This window comes from Hylobates moloch, unplaced genomic scaffold (genome assembly GCF_009828535.3).
Source record: "Hylobates moloch isolate HMO894 unplaced genomic scaffold, HMol_V3 SCAFFOLD_10, whole genome shotgun sequence".
Classification (NCBI taxonomy): domain Eukaryota; kingdom Metazoa; phylum Chordata; class Mammalia; order Primates; family Hylobatidae; genus Hylobates; species Hylobates moloch.
Genome location: NW_026652285.1, coordinates 36,557,671 through 36,575,174, shown reverse-complemented (window position 1 = coordinate 36,575,174; position 17,504 = coordinate 36,557,671).

The window sequence follows — 17,504 nt, the reverse complement described above, 5'->3', positions numbered from 1 at the left end:
TATCTACTTTTGGTCTTTGATGATGGTGATATACAGATGGGTTTTTGGTGTGGATGTCCTTTCTGTTTGTTAGTTTTCCTTCTACCAGATAGGACCCTCAGGTGCAGGTCTGTTGGAGTTTGCTGGAGGTACACTCCAGACCCTGTTTTCCTGGGTATCAGCAGCGGAGGCTGCAGAACAGTGGATTCTTGTGAACCGTGAATGCTGCTGCCTGATCGTTCCTCTGGAAGTTTTGTCTCAGAGGAGTACCTGGCCGTGTGAGATGTCAGTCTGCCCCTACTTGGGGGTGCCTCCCAGTTAGGCTGCTCTGGGGTCAGGGGTCAGGGACCCACTTGAGGGGGCAGTCTGCCCGTTCTCAGATCTCCAGCTGGGTGCTGGGAGAACCACTACTCTCTTCAAAGCTGTCAGACAGGGACATTTAAGTCCACAGCAGTAACTGCTGTCTTTTTGTTTGTCTGTGCCCTGCCTCCAGCGTTGGAGCCTACAGAGGCAGGCAGGCCTCTTTGAGCTGTTGTGGGCTCCACCCAGTTCAAGCTTCCAGGTGGCTACTTTGTTTACCAAGCAAGCCTGGGCAATGGCGGGTGCCCCTCCCCCAGCCTCACTGCTGCCTTGCAGTTTGATCTCAGACTGCTGTGCTAGCAATCAGCGAGACTCCGTGGGGTAGGACCCTCTGAGCCAGGTGTGGGATATAATCTCCTGGTGTGCTGTTTTTTAAGCCCGTCGGAAAAGCGCAGTATTAGTGTGGGAGTGACTTGATTTTCCAGGTGCCATCTGTCACCCCTTTCTTTGACTAGGAAAGGGAACTCCCTGACCCCTTGCACTTCCCAAGTGAGGCAATGCCTCACCCTACTGCGGCTTGTGCACAGTGCACTGCACCCACTGTCCTGCGCCCACTGTCTGGCACTCCCTAGTGAGATGAACCCCGTACCTCAGATGGAAATGCAGAAATCACCCATCTTCTGCGTCGCTCACACTGAGAGCTGTAGATGAGAGCTGTTCCTATTCAGCCATCTTGGCTCCCTCCCCAGACAATTACCACAATTTTAATACCTGTTACCAAAAGCCAGGGGTTCAGTCTGGCACATAACAGCTGATGTATGTATATTTGAATAATGATTTTCAAACTTTCATAATAAAATAGCCCCTCAACCTTATCATTATTTGACAATTGAATAATTTTAGTGAGAAGAAATGAGCAGACTTAATAAGCTTAATGGGATGCTATATTAATCAGAAGTAATTATAAAATCCAGCACAGAAGCTTCCATTTTAAAGGTCTATGGAGACATGCAAAAAGAAAAATAAGCATAGAAAATATTTAGGAGCAAAGAAACTGAAGAGAAAATGGCAAAATATATGGTATAATTTTTAAAGCTTTATCTTACACCAAACTGCTTTAGAGATCACAATATTTTGTCTGACAAAATGCTATTTCAATATAAATTGGTAAACATAAAAGTAGATGAAATGGCCGGGCACGGTGGCTCACGCTTGTAATCCCAGCACTTTGGGAGGCCGAGGTGGGTGGATCACGAGGTCAGGAGATCGAGACCACGGTGAAACCGCATCTCTACTAAAAATACAAAAAATTAGCCGGGCGTGGTGGCGGGCGCCTGTAGTCCCAGCTACTCGGAGAGGCTGAGGCAGGAGAATGGCGTGAACCTGGGAGGTGGAGCTTGCAGTGAGCCGAGATCGCGCCACTGCACTCCAGCCTGGGTGAGAGAGCGAGACTCCGTCTCAAAAAGAAAAAAAAAAAAAAAAGTAGATGAAATGGAACAAGTATTTAGAAAAAAATACAAAACAGAAATAATTCACCTATGATTTTTAACAATTTTCAGATAATCAGCAGAAATCAAGACCCAAAACATAGCTATCCTGTCAGGAAAGTCTATAGATGCAGTTACCAGGCATAAACTACAATATTTTTTCCGTCTACACCAAAATCCCTGTATATAATCTATGATAATGTTCTCTCCCCATTTTGACTACTTAAAAGTGTTTCATGGATATATTTTGTATTTTATTTATTTGCTAACTATTCTTTCTTAGATAATTGTAGGATGTTTTTGAGGAATGATAACCTCTTTTTTCCTATAATGGATTGTGAATAAAACGTGAATAAGGTAAACTCAAGACATTAATTTATATCCCAGATTTAAAAGTAAATAATATCAAATGAAACTGTGCTAGGATTGCATTTTTAGACATCATTTTCTCTCTCAAAATATTCTCCCTAGGTAACTTGATTCAGTCCATGTGGTCAATTATATTCCTATATTGATGAATGTCAACTCTTTATCATATTTCTCTTCTAAATTTTAGACTCATGTATGTTGGTGGCAACTGAAATGTTTCATTTTATGGGTCCTTCAATTTCAAACCTGTCCAAAATTGAATTGGTCACCTTTCTCTACATACCTGATCATTCTTGATGATTATCTGACTATTTGGAAGGGCCACACCAACTATTTCTCTATTCATTAACCTGGGTGTAATCCTTCATACCTCTTTACCATCACCTTCCAACCTTTTCAGGAGGCCTTCTATTCTGGATATTATGATGCACCATCCACAGAGCTCTTCAGGGCTGAAAGACCTAGTGGCAAGAAGTGCTGCCAGTTATCAGTCATCAGCTGTCATCTCTCTTCAGGGATTGCTCCCAGCTGAAAAGACCTCCCTATGCTTACTCCCTTTTGCTGTGGGCAGCCTTCATCCGGTGACTACTCCATGTGGGTAGATCCAAAGACTTGGCACTTTGTGTCCAGCCCAGGACAACTCTGAACGGCCAACTCAGTTACAGCTAAATCCCTTCCTGATGTGGAACTGCAGCCTAACTTTACTCTCTGCCCAATCCTCCCTCTTTCTCTTACCCCACAGGTGTTAATTATTCTCAATAATGCTTTCTAATTACTCTCCCAAAGCTCATTGTCATCTTAAAATTGGCTTCTTGGGAAAGTCAGTGTGCAATATCTGCCAATTAAATGTCTCAACTAAATTTCAAGTGTATTCAATTCTTCTCCAAATCGACTTCCCTCACCCAAAGATGTTACTTACATTCATTTCTCGTCCAGATCTCTGCTTTCCAACTTAACTTCTCACCCCTCTCTAATCGGTTCTTTCTTCAAACAAAGTGGACCTTGAAAAATTAAGCTAATTATGTAAATTCCAGGTATTAAAATGTGGTTTTAGTTTTCCCATGCCTTTGGGATGTCCAGTCTCTCTAATATGGCTTTTCATGATCTGGTCCCTGGTTAAATTACATTTCAAGGCTATTTTGAATCATCTCTTTGCTCCAGAAATTATGAACTTTGTTCACTTCTTTTATTAAGTATTTTAATGTAGCAACATAATATAATAAAGTGTAAGGTTTAGGGACCTTGACCCAGGAGGCCGTCATATTTGGGACTGATATCTAACTATACAACTCAAGCCGCATGACTTCTGCCAAATTATTTACTTCCCTATACCATGCTATCTGCATTTCTAAGATCACAATAAGAAAAAATTACTTCAAAGAGTTGTTGAATCATTAGATCTAAATAGAAAAGTTAATTAGAAAGCACAAAGTGAGATATGATGGCTCTGAAAGTGCTTGGCAAACTTCCTAGCACAAATTCAATAACCAATGTGGGTAGCTCTCTTCATCATAATCATCATCTTCAAGCGTTGACTTCTCCAGCTCAGAAAGGCTCAAACCCTTTGATTGTTAGGTTCTCATGTTTGTTACACCTCAGTTTAAGTGCTAATTGGCAATTCTCTAGCAACACTTTCTAGACTCACTTAGATTAGTTGTATTTAATATGTGGTCACATTTCACATTATATTTTTCTTATGTTAATATTTTAAAACACTAAATACTCTCCATTGGGTCATAAACAATATTTGTTTTAGCTCTGAAAATTATAGTATGTATTTTATGGTTAACTTATAACAAATAATGATTTCAGTGACTGAATGATTGAAACAATGCATTTTTTATAGGTGTTTTCTTCTCAAAGGCTGTTCTGAGATAGAGTCTAATAACATGTTGAGTGCTTCTAAATAAACACCATTTCATTATATAATTGATTCTGGAAAAATAGATCACAAAACATGTATAATATGTAATAAATTATATTCATTTTAAAATTGCAATGCTATTTTTATATTAAAAATAAAATACAGATTGAAGAAGAACACAGGTACAAAAAAATATCTATTGATCTAGACAAGCAGATAAATGCCTTATAATCCATATAACTAGAACTAGTGATTCTTAGCTAGCCTGGGAGGGATTGCCTGGCCAAAGAATATTTGACAATTTCTGGAGGAAATTTTTGTTTGTCATAACTTTGGGGGAAAGCAGGTGCTACTGGCATCTAGAGAGCAGAGGCCTGGGCTGCTGTTAGTAGTTTACCATGCACAAGACAGCCCCCTATATGGAAGAATTATCTGACCCAAAATATCAATAGTGCAAAGACTGAGTCAGTCTGCAATAGGGTAAGGAAGCCAGCATTTTAAGAAATATAAGATAAAAAATTCAGAATGTCCAGAGTATGTTGTAGGATGACAGGCTTTTTAATGAGATATTTTTAATAACAGGATGATGGCACTCTTTCTGAGTGGTAAAAGAACATATGCCTTAAAGTGAGGATAGGGCATTCTGACATCTAACTTTAAAATTAAATAAATGCAAAAGTTAATTTTTGTTCAAGTATGTCAAAAAGAAAAGAGAAAAGTGATGTGAATAAAATTATTCAATTAGAATAGCTGACAAAGCAAATGAGAAAATGAGCTCATGACACTTGGTACATATTACTCTTCTCACAGGACACACGCCATGAAATGTGCTATACAGCCTTAGACTGAAGGATTAAAGCAAACTGTTTCCACCACATCATTTGGGAGAAAGTTCTGCAAAGTAATAGAATTGCACAACAATTTTCTCAGTAGAGTAATTATAAAGGAAATTTAAACATGTAAAGAAGTGGGCTAGTTTTATTTTTAAAAAGGCTCTTTAATAAAACTGGCTATAACCAGATTGAACAAATGCCTGTGTAGGTGGGCAGCTGACATGAAATCCTCTATTAGGTAACAGAAGCACTGTTTCAAAACTGGAATCTTTGCCCACTCAGCCTGATGAATTATTCACATATAACTCCTTTCCTATCATTGACAGCTCAAATGGCTTAGCTAAGTTCAGATGAAATGGAGAGTTAAAGAAAATGTAGAGCCACATGCAAACTGGGCTCAGCTAGAGTTTCACTACCAAAGCAAAGTAAAAATTTGAGGCAATTATAAGAAATTTCCGTGTGTGTGTCTGTGTGTGTGTGTGTGTGTGTGTGTGTGTGTGTATATACTGTGAACCTTGTATTTATTACCAAATTATCTCATATATAAATATATATATCTTCAGTTTTCAAGTTACTTCATGTGTTTGAATATTTGTTTCCTAAAATACAAAATATGTATATTAATATTTTCTATGATTATTCGTAGATTTTGGGTTAAAATGTACAGAAACTCAATGCTATCTAATGATTTAGATGCTCAATAAAAGTTAAAATATATTTATAGTACCTAGTAGAGCAGTCTCAAAACTTAAAGGCTGGAACTTAAGTTTATTTGTTGTACTCAAATAATCATCATAATTTTGTAAATGTTAACTGACATTCTCAATCAGGAGAAAAACATAAATGCTTATTTTAGACAATAGGAAATGGATAATTTTCAGTGAGAGTGAGATACATAGAGGTTTGTTATCAGACCCTGCAGCAGAAGTTGACTTTTTTTTTTTTTAACACACCTGAAGTCTGTGGTATGTGTCTAAAATTAGTCCCTGTCAATGAAAAAAAAAAATAAGGTCATTATATTAATTTTTCTTTAGACGATTTTAACTGAGAAAGGTAATTTAAATTTGGGGAAACAACTAGAATCAATATATTGCAGAACCTCTGCCACAGAAAGTTTTTCACATTCTCATGAAGTCTAGTTAAGTGTACCATAGAACTTTAGTGTTGTTTTTCTGTGCTCTCCCCACCCTAATTCTCTTCTTTACTTGACCTTCCCTTGTTCTGATTGTCACACGCCACCACATTTACTCAACATCATCGCCATTAAAGCTGGTCAATTGTGTTACTTTCTTTCTTTCTTTCTTTTTTTTTTTTTTTTGGAGACGGAGTCTCGCTCTGTAGCCCAGGCTGGAGTGCAGTGGCGCGATCTCGGCTCACTGCAAGCTCCGCCTCCCGGGTTCACTCCATTCTCCCGCCTCAGCCTCTCTGAGTAGCTGGGACTACAGGCTCCCGCCACCACGCCCAGCTAATTTTTCTTTGTATTTTTAGTAGAGACGGGGTTTCACCATGGTCTTGATCTCCTGACCTCGTGATCCTCCCGCCTCGGCCTCCCAAAGTGCTGGGATTACTAGCGTGAGCCACCACGCCCGGCCTATTGTGTTACTTTCACTGAATCCTGCGGTTCCTGAAATAGATACTTCTGCTTGGTGCAATTACTACTTCTCCTTGATCCTGTTCATCCAAATAAGTCTCACTATTTATGCTCAGTAATATTACTTCCTTAAGCAAAACTCTCTGACTTAGGTCCCTCTGCCAACCATCTTTCTTGCTACCCTGCTGCTTGCACTTAACTTCTGCCAATGCTCCACTGCAAAATCTGCAGTCCTGTGGCTCTGTTGTGTACTCTAGTGAAGTGGAAGAAATAGCTTCGTCTTTCCCTACCACTGTTCGTTTTACTTCCTAACAGGGAGCAATGGTAGAACTGCCAAATATACAAAGGTAATGAAACTCCATTTCCTTTATTTACAAAATAAATCCTTACCACCCTAGCTACTTCTCAAGACATAGAAATGGATTTATTAGGACTTAAACAAGAGGCAAAGCAGTGTCAGATGTTAAATCATCTTCCTACAGTTTACAACATAAGCTGTGTCACCCAGTTTACACAGTAGCATGTGACACACACATAAAGACAAAGCATGCCTCTGTTGCCTGCACATCAGGGACCATTTACCAGGTAGGGCCTTACTGCTGATTTGCTTTTTTCAGAAATGAATCATATGGGCCTTCTAATTTTAGAATACTGTACTTAAAAAAGCCTTTCATTTTAAGTTCAGGGGTATATCTACAGGTTTGTTACATACGTAAACTTGTGTCATGGGGGTTTGTTGTGCAGATTATTTTATCACCCAGGCGTAAATCTCAGTTATTTTTCCTGATTCTCTCCTCTCACCCTCCACCCTCCAGTAGGCCTCAGTGTGTGTTGTTCCCCTCTATGTTTCCATGTGCTGTCATCATTTAGCTCCCACTTATAAGTGAGAACATGCAGTATTTGGTTTTCTGTTCCTGTGTTAGTTTGCTAAAGATAATGGCCTCCAGCTCCATCCATGACCCTCTAGTTCATTTTGATGACTGCATAGTATCCCATGATGTACATGTACCACATTTTCTTTATCCACTCTATCATCGATGGCCATTTAGCCTGTTTCTATGTCATTGCTATTGTGAATAGTGCTGCAATGAACATATGCCTTCACATGTCTTTATAACAGAATGATTTATATTCCTTTGTGTATATACCCAGAAAAGAGATAGCTGGGTCAAATGGTATTTCTGTCTTTAGGTCTTTCAGGAATCATCACACTGTCCTTTACGATGGTTGAATCTAATTTACATTTCCACCAACGGTGTGTGAGTATTCCTTTTTCTCTGCAACCTTGCCTGCATTTGATTTTTTTTTTTAACTTTTTAATAATAGCCATTCTGACTGGTGTGAGATGGTATCTTGTAGTTTTAATTTGCGTCGCTCTAATGATCAGTGATGTTGAACTTTTTAAATATATAATTGTTGGCTGCATGTATTTCTTCTTTTGAGAAACATCTGTTCATGTTCTTAGCCCACTTTGTAATGGTTTTTTTATTTTGGAAATTTGCTTAAGATCCTTATAGATGCTGGATATTAGACCTTAGTCGGATGCATAGTTTGCAAAAATTTTCTCCCATTCTGTAGCTTGTCTTTGTATTCTGTTGCTAGTTTCTTTTGTTGTGCAGATGCTCTTGAGTTTAATTAGATCCATTTGTCATCTTTTGCTTTTGTTGCAATAGGCATCTTCATGATGAAATCTTTGCTTATGCCTATGTCCGGAATAGTACTGCCTAGGTTGTCTTCCAGGGTTTTTTATACTTTAGGGTTTTTTATTTAAGTCTTCAATCCATCTTGAGTTAATTTTTGTATATGTATAAGAAAGATATCCAGGTTCAGTCTTCTGCATGTGGCTAGCCAGTTATCCCAGCACCATTTATTGAATGGGGAATCCTCTCCCCATTGCTTGTTTTTGTCAGATTTGTTGAAGACCAGATGGTTGTAGGTGTGCAGTCTTATTTCTGGGTTCTCTACACTGTTCTGTTGGTCTATATGTCTGTTTTACCAGTACCGTGCTGTTTTGGTTACTATAGCACTGTAGTATAACTTGAAGCCAGGTAGCATGATGTCTCCAGCTTTGTTCTTTTTGGTTGGGATTGCCTTGGCTATTCGGACCCTCTTTTTGTTCCATATGAACTTTTAAATAGTTTTTTCTCATGCTGTGAAGAATGTCAATGGTAGCTTAATGGGAATAGAATTGGATATACAAGTTGCTTTGGGCAGTATGGCCATTTTAATTATGTTGATTCTTCCTACCTATGAGCATGGAATATTTTTCCATTTTTTTGTGTCATCTCTGATTTCTTTGTGCAGTGGTTTGTAGTTCTCATTGTAGAGATCTTTCGTCTCTGTATTTAGCTGTATTCCTAGGGAAAAATACTGTACTTGCTTTAGTCAAACATTGCTGGAGCTGAAATAAAGAAAGACAACAGGATGTTGTTACCATGACTCTGAAGCTTTCAATATGCCAACGAAAAAGTATGCTAAACTTACTTTCTGGGCTAGCTCTGGTGACTGAATCCCTTTTATTTCTACCAGCTCCAGGCAGGACACACAACCAGAAAAAAGCCTGTGTAGGCACATCCTGATGTCCATTCTCTGTCACTCTATTAATATATTATCAGTGGGAGGAATGATTCAATTAGACACCTAAGATTTTTAAATTTAACACATTAGCTTTTAAGGATCTGGGGATTTAGGCAGAGTCTCAAAGGTAGGTGGTCTTCACAGTTTCATTGTCCTACTAAAAATTCTTATGTCTCTTCCAGGAGTGGAGTTTAATTACTGAGTCAAGTCTTATTCACTGACTTTTTTCCTCTAGGATTTTTTTTCCCAGTTTTTTTTTAGGATGTTTTTATTTTCAAGTTAAATACCAGTCTCTGAGACCTATTAAAGCTGGAATCTTCTTTGGCTACTATGCTCATTAAGCTAAAGATAAGTATTTGTTCTAGTGCAGTTGACGCTTCTCTAATTTCCTAACAGAAAAGAAAAAGGAATAAAAGCCACAAGTAAATTTGATGCAGAGCTTTCCCAATTGACCAGAAGATGGAATTCTTCAGCATGACTTCTTATCTCTTTAGCAAACCAAGTTAGGGAGGAAGATCAGCGATGACCTGAAATATCAATTCAATTGGGAAATGTGATGGAGGACTATAATTGTGGTGAGATTAACTGTATTTTCAATTATAAAAAATGAAGTTGCAGTATATCATATACTATTCTTACTTAAATTTGATAGCAACCTAGTGAAACTTATGAATTTTTAAAAAGAATTTAATTGGCTCATTTCACATTAGGAAGTCAATGTTTGTTGAATTATTTAAAAAAGACATATAATGATTGAGTCAAATTCTATTATAAACATGTCTACAATAAAATATTCACTGCAATGAGTATATTTTCAATGCACAAGTTAATAAATTATAATGCTTTTGAGGGGCCTTAAAATAATATCGAGAAACTGGCAATTCAGTATGACAAATAATTTTAAACAGACTGCTAGATATTATTATCATGTCTCCTTTTCATTCTTTTCTTTATTAACCTTTATTTAAATACAAAAGTGCTATGTGGGAAACAGACCTTAAGTGTGATACTCTTACCTTTAAGGAAAATTACACTAATCATATTATTTTATTGACCAGTTAACTAAACCATCTTTTCTAATAGTAGCACAATGAGCTCATCACCTCTTTAATATCTTGGGAATAAAATACATAGCTAAAATATTTTTTTTCCAAAGAGCTATCAGCCTGAGCCCTGATTTATCTCCGTATGTCTCTGATGCTCTACAAATAAGCTTTAGAAAGAAAAAATATGACTTTGAGATATAAAGTATATAAAAAGCTAAATCATCTTGATATCCATATATAACTTTGAAATGGTATATTTTACATATGTGTATATGTATTTGAAATTTTCAATGAAAATAATTTCTAACTTTGGTTAAATTTTAAAGTATTCATCTATTCAGAAAAAGCTTGAGAAAAATCGTCTCAATTAATTATTTCTGAGTTGGGAAACGGCCATGAAAATTTTGATCAAATATTAAGGAGATATTGAGAGGTTGCAAGCAACATTACATTTGATCAACACAGCATGGAAAATAGATGCTTGGGCGATATTGCATAGATGAATAGTCCCTCTGCACTCAGGACAGTGGTGATCTGATGAGTGACTGAGTCTTTTCTGAATGAAAATAAGCTTTCTATAAATTTTAATTTCTAACAAAGCTAAGTAAAAATTTCATCTCCCTGAAAGACTATATTTAGTAGTTTCTCTTACCAGAAACATAAAAAATAAATAAATAAATTCCTGAGTCACTCACCAGATAGGATTGAGTGAGCATGGCCATTTCAGCCCTAAAAAGCCATCACTTTGTGGCTGATGACTCATGAAAACATGTCTAGCTAATGAAAACATGACTAGCTTCCATTCTCTGCTGCAGCTAACAATCCTGATTACTTTTTACCTAATAAATAATTCCTAAAATATGGTAATATTGCATGCATCAGAACACAGTTGTTAGCTAGATTCTCATTTATCTTGAGGTCCATGTACTCTCATACTTTTTTTGAGATAGGATTGCAAGGAGGAACCACCAAGTTATTAACACATCAGCCAAGATAAGAGACGGAGACAGATCTTAAAATGGTCATGTTGCCTTCCTTACCACAACCATCTGCCTCATCTTCAAGCTAGAGAGAGCATTGGCTTTACCAAGGAGAAGTTGGCCATTTCTGCATTCTCAGAAAGTTCAGGGGAATCTGGAGACTAAAGAGTTTCAGGTGTATAAACACAGATAGCCTGATTTCATGTGCAGGGTCTCTTTCTTTCCTAATCACAGTGCTGCCCTGATCATTGCAGACCTGTCTAGATAGAGAATATAAAATTTGTAGAGCTCTCTCTACACCTATGGTTAAATTCTGAACTCAACTCTCAATTTTTTCCTGACTTCTAGGTTTGAGGCATCTCTGATCTCCTTATATAGCCCCCAAAATGTTCACTGGCTTTGATACCAACCTTTTAATTTATGGTTTATCATTCTCCACCTTTCCTTGTCTCTCTTCACAGCATCAATTTCCCCTTTCAGCAGCCATTCCTTTCATTTTTCTTCCAAAGTGGCTGTACTATTTTGCATTCTTACCAGCAGTGAATGGTCATTTCTGTTGATCTACATCTTCTTTATTAATTGACATTGTCACATTAAAAATAATTGTCAATTTAACATATGTATGGTTTGTCTTAGCAGAAAGGTCACAAGAAAAAAAGAAGAAATATGTACATATAGATTTCTGTTAAGGAACAACTTTATAATATGCACTACAGAAGTTGGTACAAGATTGGACATTAATATTATGACCCAAATAATTACACTAAATTTGTGGAAATGTTAGTAACATTAATGACATTAAGTATTCCAATTTATAGCACCTCTTCCTCCCCTTTTAATTCACATATTCTTTTTTCCTCAAAATGCCCTTCTTTTTCTATAGAATGATAAAAAATGGTCTATAACTTCCATTGCAATAACTTTAAATTCTTCCTTATTACTTCTGGTGATATTTTATGACAGATTCCTTACTTTTTGCCTCATTATTGTAGACTTTTTTTCTGCATACAAATCAGTAGGAATAATACAGTCTTGAATACTAAAAAACTCTTCTGTTTACCATATATCCTCACAAGCTTCTTTGGTTTGATTTTATTATTAAGCATTAAATTCAAAATTACCAAAGAAGATTACCTGCTACATAGAAGAGAGAAAAAAAGAGTTCCCAATAAGATGCAGGAAAGAAAAATGTTTAAAATATTTGTAATGGGGTTAAATATTATTTTAAGAGTTGTGGTAAAAAAAAAGCATATGTCTTAACCAGATTAGAAGACCGGTAGTTATTACTCCAAAATATATTGAACTGTCAAAGTACCCATGATGTACTTAGAAATGATTCAAAATGTGTATTTGGAACTAATCTGAAATAAAAATAAAATTCGCCTATTATTATGCAGTGTTTTGCTCAGTAATTTGAAGAATCTCATCCTGAAAAAATAATAGAGATTTAGTTTAACAAGGGGCATGGGGATAGTCAAGAAATGTGTCAATTTATTATTAAGCATTAAAAATAAAGGAAGAATAACTATTATTAAATGAGTGATTTATGATGATATGGAAATACATTATTACAATGTATTATCTTTGTTGTGGCTTATGTAAAAGTTAAACTATGACTTTGAAAATAAATTCCAAAAATTGCTAATGAATCACTAGCATTAATTAGTATGTCGTCACATGTAGTTTAATGTTTTTATAATGAAAGCCAAAGGAAAAATTAAAAATGTTTTATAAAAGCATTTCATTGAATTTTAGTTTATTCAACATTAAATACTGCTAGGAAATTGAGGCTTGATTTTGTGTTAAAATGCATTAATGCAAAATATTATTTTATAGAAATATAAAAGTAATGAGCATATTTTTTATATTATGTTTAACATCAATTTAATTTTTTTTAACTTTTAAGTTCAGGGGTACAAGTGTAGGTTTGTTATGTAGGTAAACTTGTGTCATGAAGTTTTGTTGAAAAGATTATTTCGTCACCTAGGTATTAAGCCTTGTACCACTAGTTATTTTGCCTAATGTCTCCCTCCTTCTACCCTCCATTCTCTGAAAGATCTTAGTGTGTGTTGTTCCCCTCTATGTGTACATGTGTTCTCATCATTTAGCTCCCACTTATAAGTGAGAGTATGTGGTATTTGGTTTGGTGTTGCTGTGTTAGTTTGCTACGGATCGTGGCCTCCAGCTCCATCCATGTCGCTGCAAATGAGATCATGTCCTTTGCATGGACATGGATGGAGTATGTGTATGGATGGAGCATTCCATGGTGTATGGATAGTAGTATTCCATGGTTTATATGTACAACGTTTTCTTTATTCAGTCTATCTTTTCAAATGAAGATATACATACCGCCAACAATCATATGAAAAAGAAGCCCAACCTCACTGAATTAGAGAAATCCAAATCAAAACCACGATGAGACACCATCTCACACCAGTCAGAATGGCCATTATTAAAAAGTCAAAAAATAACAGATGCCGGCAAGTTGTGGAGAAAAGGGAATGCCTATCCACTGTTAGTGGGAATGTAAATTAGTTCAACCATTGCAGAAGACAGTGTGGCAAGTCCTTAAAGACCTAAAGACAGAAATGTCATTTGACCCAGCAATCCCATTATCGGGTATATACCCAAAGGGATATAAATCATTCTATTATAAAGACATATGCCTGTGTATGTTCATTGAGCACTATTCACAATAGCAAAGATCTATAATCAACCTAAATGCCCACCAATGATAGACTGGATAAAGAAATGTGGTACATATACACCATAGAATACTATGTAGCCATAAAACAAGAACAAGATCATGTTCTTTGCAGGGACATGGATGTAGCTGGAGGCCATTATTCTTAGGATCAGAAAACCAATTTAATTTTTTTAAAAGGGCACAAGAGTACTGAGTAGTTTTAGAAATGTGAAAGAGAGACATCTGCTTCAAAGAAATTGAGTAGATATGCTTTTCTCTATTCTTCCCACTAACAATATCTAAAACTCCCTTGATATTATACATAAAACTGAAATATGAAGAAGCAGCACACTAGCTTGGGACCTCAGAACCCAAGGAACAACACGATGGTGAGTCTCCTGGGAATTCTTGGTTCGCATGTCTCAGACATGTTGCCGAAGAAGACAGTAACCTGGAAACAACAAAGAGAACAGACAGAAAAGTCACAACAAAAGACCAAGGAAAAAGCAGTGTAGAAAGACAGAAATGTTTTGGACACTAGCCTATCTAGTCTAGCCAAACATTACAAATAAAATTGTGGCCCCAACCCAACTACACCAGCAAAAGCAGAGAGGGAAACCTAGAATTTTGCAAATGCCAGATTTTATTCAGGCATCACAACCTAAACCTTCTCCAGTGAGGTGGTATCATAGAAGGCTAAGCAGGGAGTCAGAACATACATTTGGTAGGTTAGAAGTAACACGTTCCATTGCACCTGTGGTGTCTGTGAAGCATGGGGACCCTGCACTTTCAGCCCCAACTGCTATTGATGAGGCGCATACTCTCATTCTGCTGAGGTGGTGCCAGAGGAGGCCTAGAGAAAAGTAGGGACTCTCAGAAATACCCAGCAGTAAGGAGTCTACCCCTTACTACATAGTGTCAGGGGAAACCTGGTAGGGAGTAGTAAATGAGCACTCCTGCACTTCCCAGACAGTGTGGATTCTCGTAGGGAGCTGAAAGTCTCACTCTCACCCAGCAGTAATGACAATCTCCTTTCTCCCTCTGGTATCGAAGGAAGCCAAGTGAAGAACCTGAACTTTAATCCTGCATACAGTAGTAACAAGGCAGTGGCCAAGTTACCCTACCAAAGAGGTGTCAGAGGAAGCCAGCTAAAACAGAAAATTTTAAAAGAATCCAGTGTCTGATAAAAACATGGATACCCAGGTTTAATTACATAAACACTTAACATATAAAAAATAGAATAATCTCAGCAGGAATGAGAAAAAGATGGCAGATTCCAAAACTGAGATGACAAAGGTGTTAGAATTATCTGGCAGAGATTTTAAAGCAGTAACCACTAAATGCTTCACTGAAAAATTATAAACATGCTTGAAACGAATAAAACAAAGCTCAGCAAAGAATGGAAAATTCTCAGCAAATACAGAAAACATATAATGAACAACCAAAGGGAGGTTTTTCAATGAATGAGGCAAACACTGAATTTGGCAGATTAAACAATGTATATCACCCAATCTCAACAACAGAGAAAAAGTAACCTGATAAAAAGGACAATAAAAATATTCACAGAGACATGTGGGACCATAACAAACCATCTAACTTTACTGCCACTGAAGTCCTGGGGAAAGAATAAGAGAAAGAGGATGTAGTTGATAATTACTGAAAAAAACAGATGGTTTAAAACATCTTAAATTTAGCTATATATATATATATATTACACACACACACACACACACACACACACACACACACATCAACAAGTTTAAAATGATGAGCTAACCCAATAAAATAAACCCAAAGAAATAAATGCCAAGACACATCATAGTCAAACTTTTAGAATTTAAAGACACAGGAAAATTTTTGAAAGCTGGGAGAGGAAAAGGATTTTTTACTTACAGAAGAAAAACAATTTGAATGACAAGGTATTTCTCATCAGAAATCCAGGAGGCCAGAGAAAGGGGCACAGCATTTTATAGTGTTGAAAGCAAAGAACTGTCAAATCAAACCTGATTTACGGTGACAATATCCTTCAGGAATGATGGGGAAATAAGACACTCTCAAGTGAAGGAAAACTAAGAAATTCATCACCAACAGATTTTTCCTAAAAGAAGGGCTAAAAAAAGTTCTCCGGACTAAAAGGAAATACAAAATATTTAATCTTGGAGCATCAGAAAGGAAGTAAAATATGAAAATAACAATTTATGGCTAAATTATGTAAAATTTCCCTTCTCCCCTTGTTTTCTAAACAAAGTTCGAATATTTGAGTAAAATTACAACACTGTTTAATGTGATTCTAAATGTATAAGATAACATATTTAAGATGATTATATTACAAAGAATTATATTATGGAGTATAAAATTATGTTAAGGGACTTAAAGTTTATATGTTTCAGTAAACCTGGTAAAATGTATATGACAGTAAATTGGAATAAATTATAAATATATACTATCCGGAGCAACCACTAAAGAACTATATAGAGAAATAGATACTGGCCAGGCACGGTGGCTCATGCCTATAATCCCAGCACTGTGGGAGGTCAAAGTGGGAGGGTGGCTTTGAGACCACCTTGGGCAATACAGTGAGACCCCATCTCAAGAAGAAAAAGAAGAAAGAGAAAAGAAAGAAAGAAAAAAGAAAGAAAGAAAGAAAGAAAGAAAGAAAGAAAGAAAGAAAGAAAGAAAGAAAGAAAGAAAGAAAGGAGGGAGGGAGGGAAGGAAGGAAGGAAGGAAGGAGAAGGGAAGGGAAGGAAGGAAGGGAATAAATACATATTGATTATTAGAGAAATGCAAATCGAAACCATGAGACACCATCTCACACTAGTCCGAATGTCTGTTACTTAAAAGTCAAAAAATAACAGATGCTGGTAAGGTGGTGGAGAAAAGGGAACACTTAGACACTGTTGGTGGGAGTATAAATTAGTTCAAACATTGTGGAAAGCAATATGGTGTTTCCCCAAAGAGCTAAAAGCAGAACTAACATTGGACCCAGCAATCCCATTACTGGGTATATACCCAGAGGAGTATAAATCATTCTACCATAAAGACATGCAGGCATATGTTCATTGCAGCACTGTTCAAAATAGCAAAGACATGGAATCAGCCCATAATAAATGCTCGTCAGTGACATATTGGATTTTTAAAAAATGTAGTACGTATACATCATGGAATACTATGCTGCCATAGAAAGAACAAGATCATGTCTTTTTTAGTAGCATGGGTAGAATTGGAGGCTATTATCCTCAGCAAACTAATGCAGGAACAGAAAACCAAATAAGTGGGAGCTAAATGATGAAAGCTTATGAACACAAGGAAGCGACAGAAACTGGCATCTACTTGAAGATGAAGCATGGGAGGAGAGAAAGCAGCAGAAAAGATAACTATTTGATATTGGGCTTAATTCCTGGGTGATGAAATAATCTCAACAACAAATCCCTGAGACATGTGTTTACCTGTATAACAAATCTTCACAGGTAACTCCAAACCTAAACTAAAAGTTGAAGAGAAAAAAAACTATAGATAAAATGAAAACAGAATTTTTTAAAAATAGTACTCCACAGGAAAGTAGAAAAGAAGAAACCAAAGAAAGCAAAACAGAAAGCAAACAACCAAGAACAAGAATTAAATAAATTGGCATACTTATTACCTAACATGTCAATAATTACATCAAATATAAAACTGACCTGATGGCTGGGAGACAAGAGCAAAACTGTGTCTCAAAAAAAAACAAAAAACAAAAAACAAAAAACTGACCTGAATTGAAGAGATCATAACTATGTAGAAAAAAATCACAAAAAA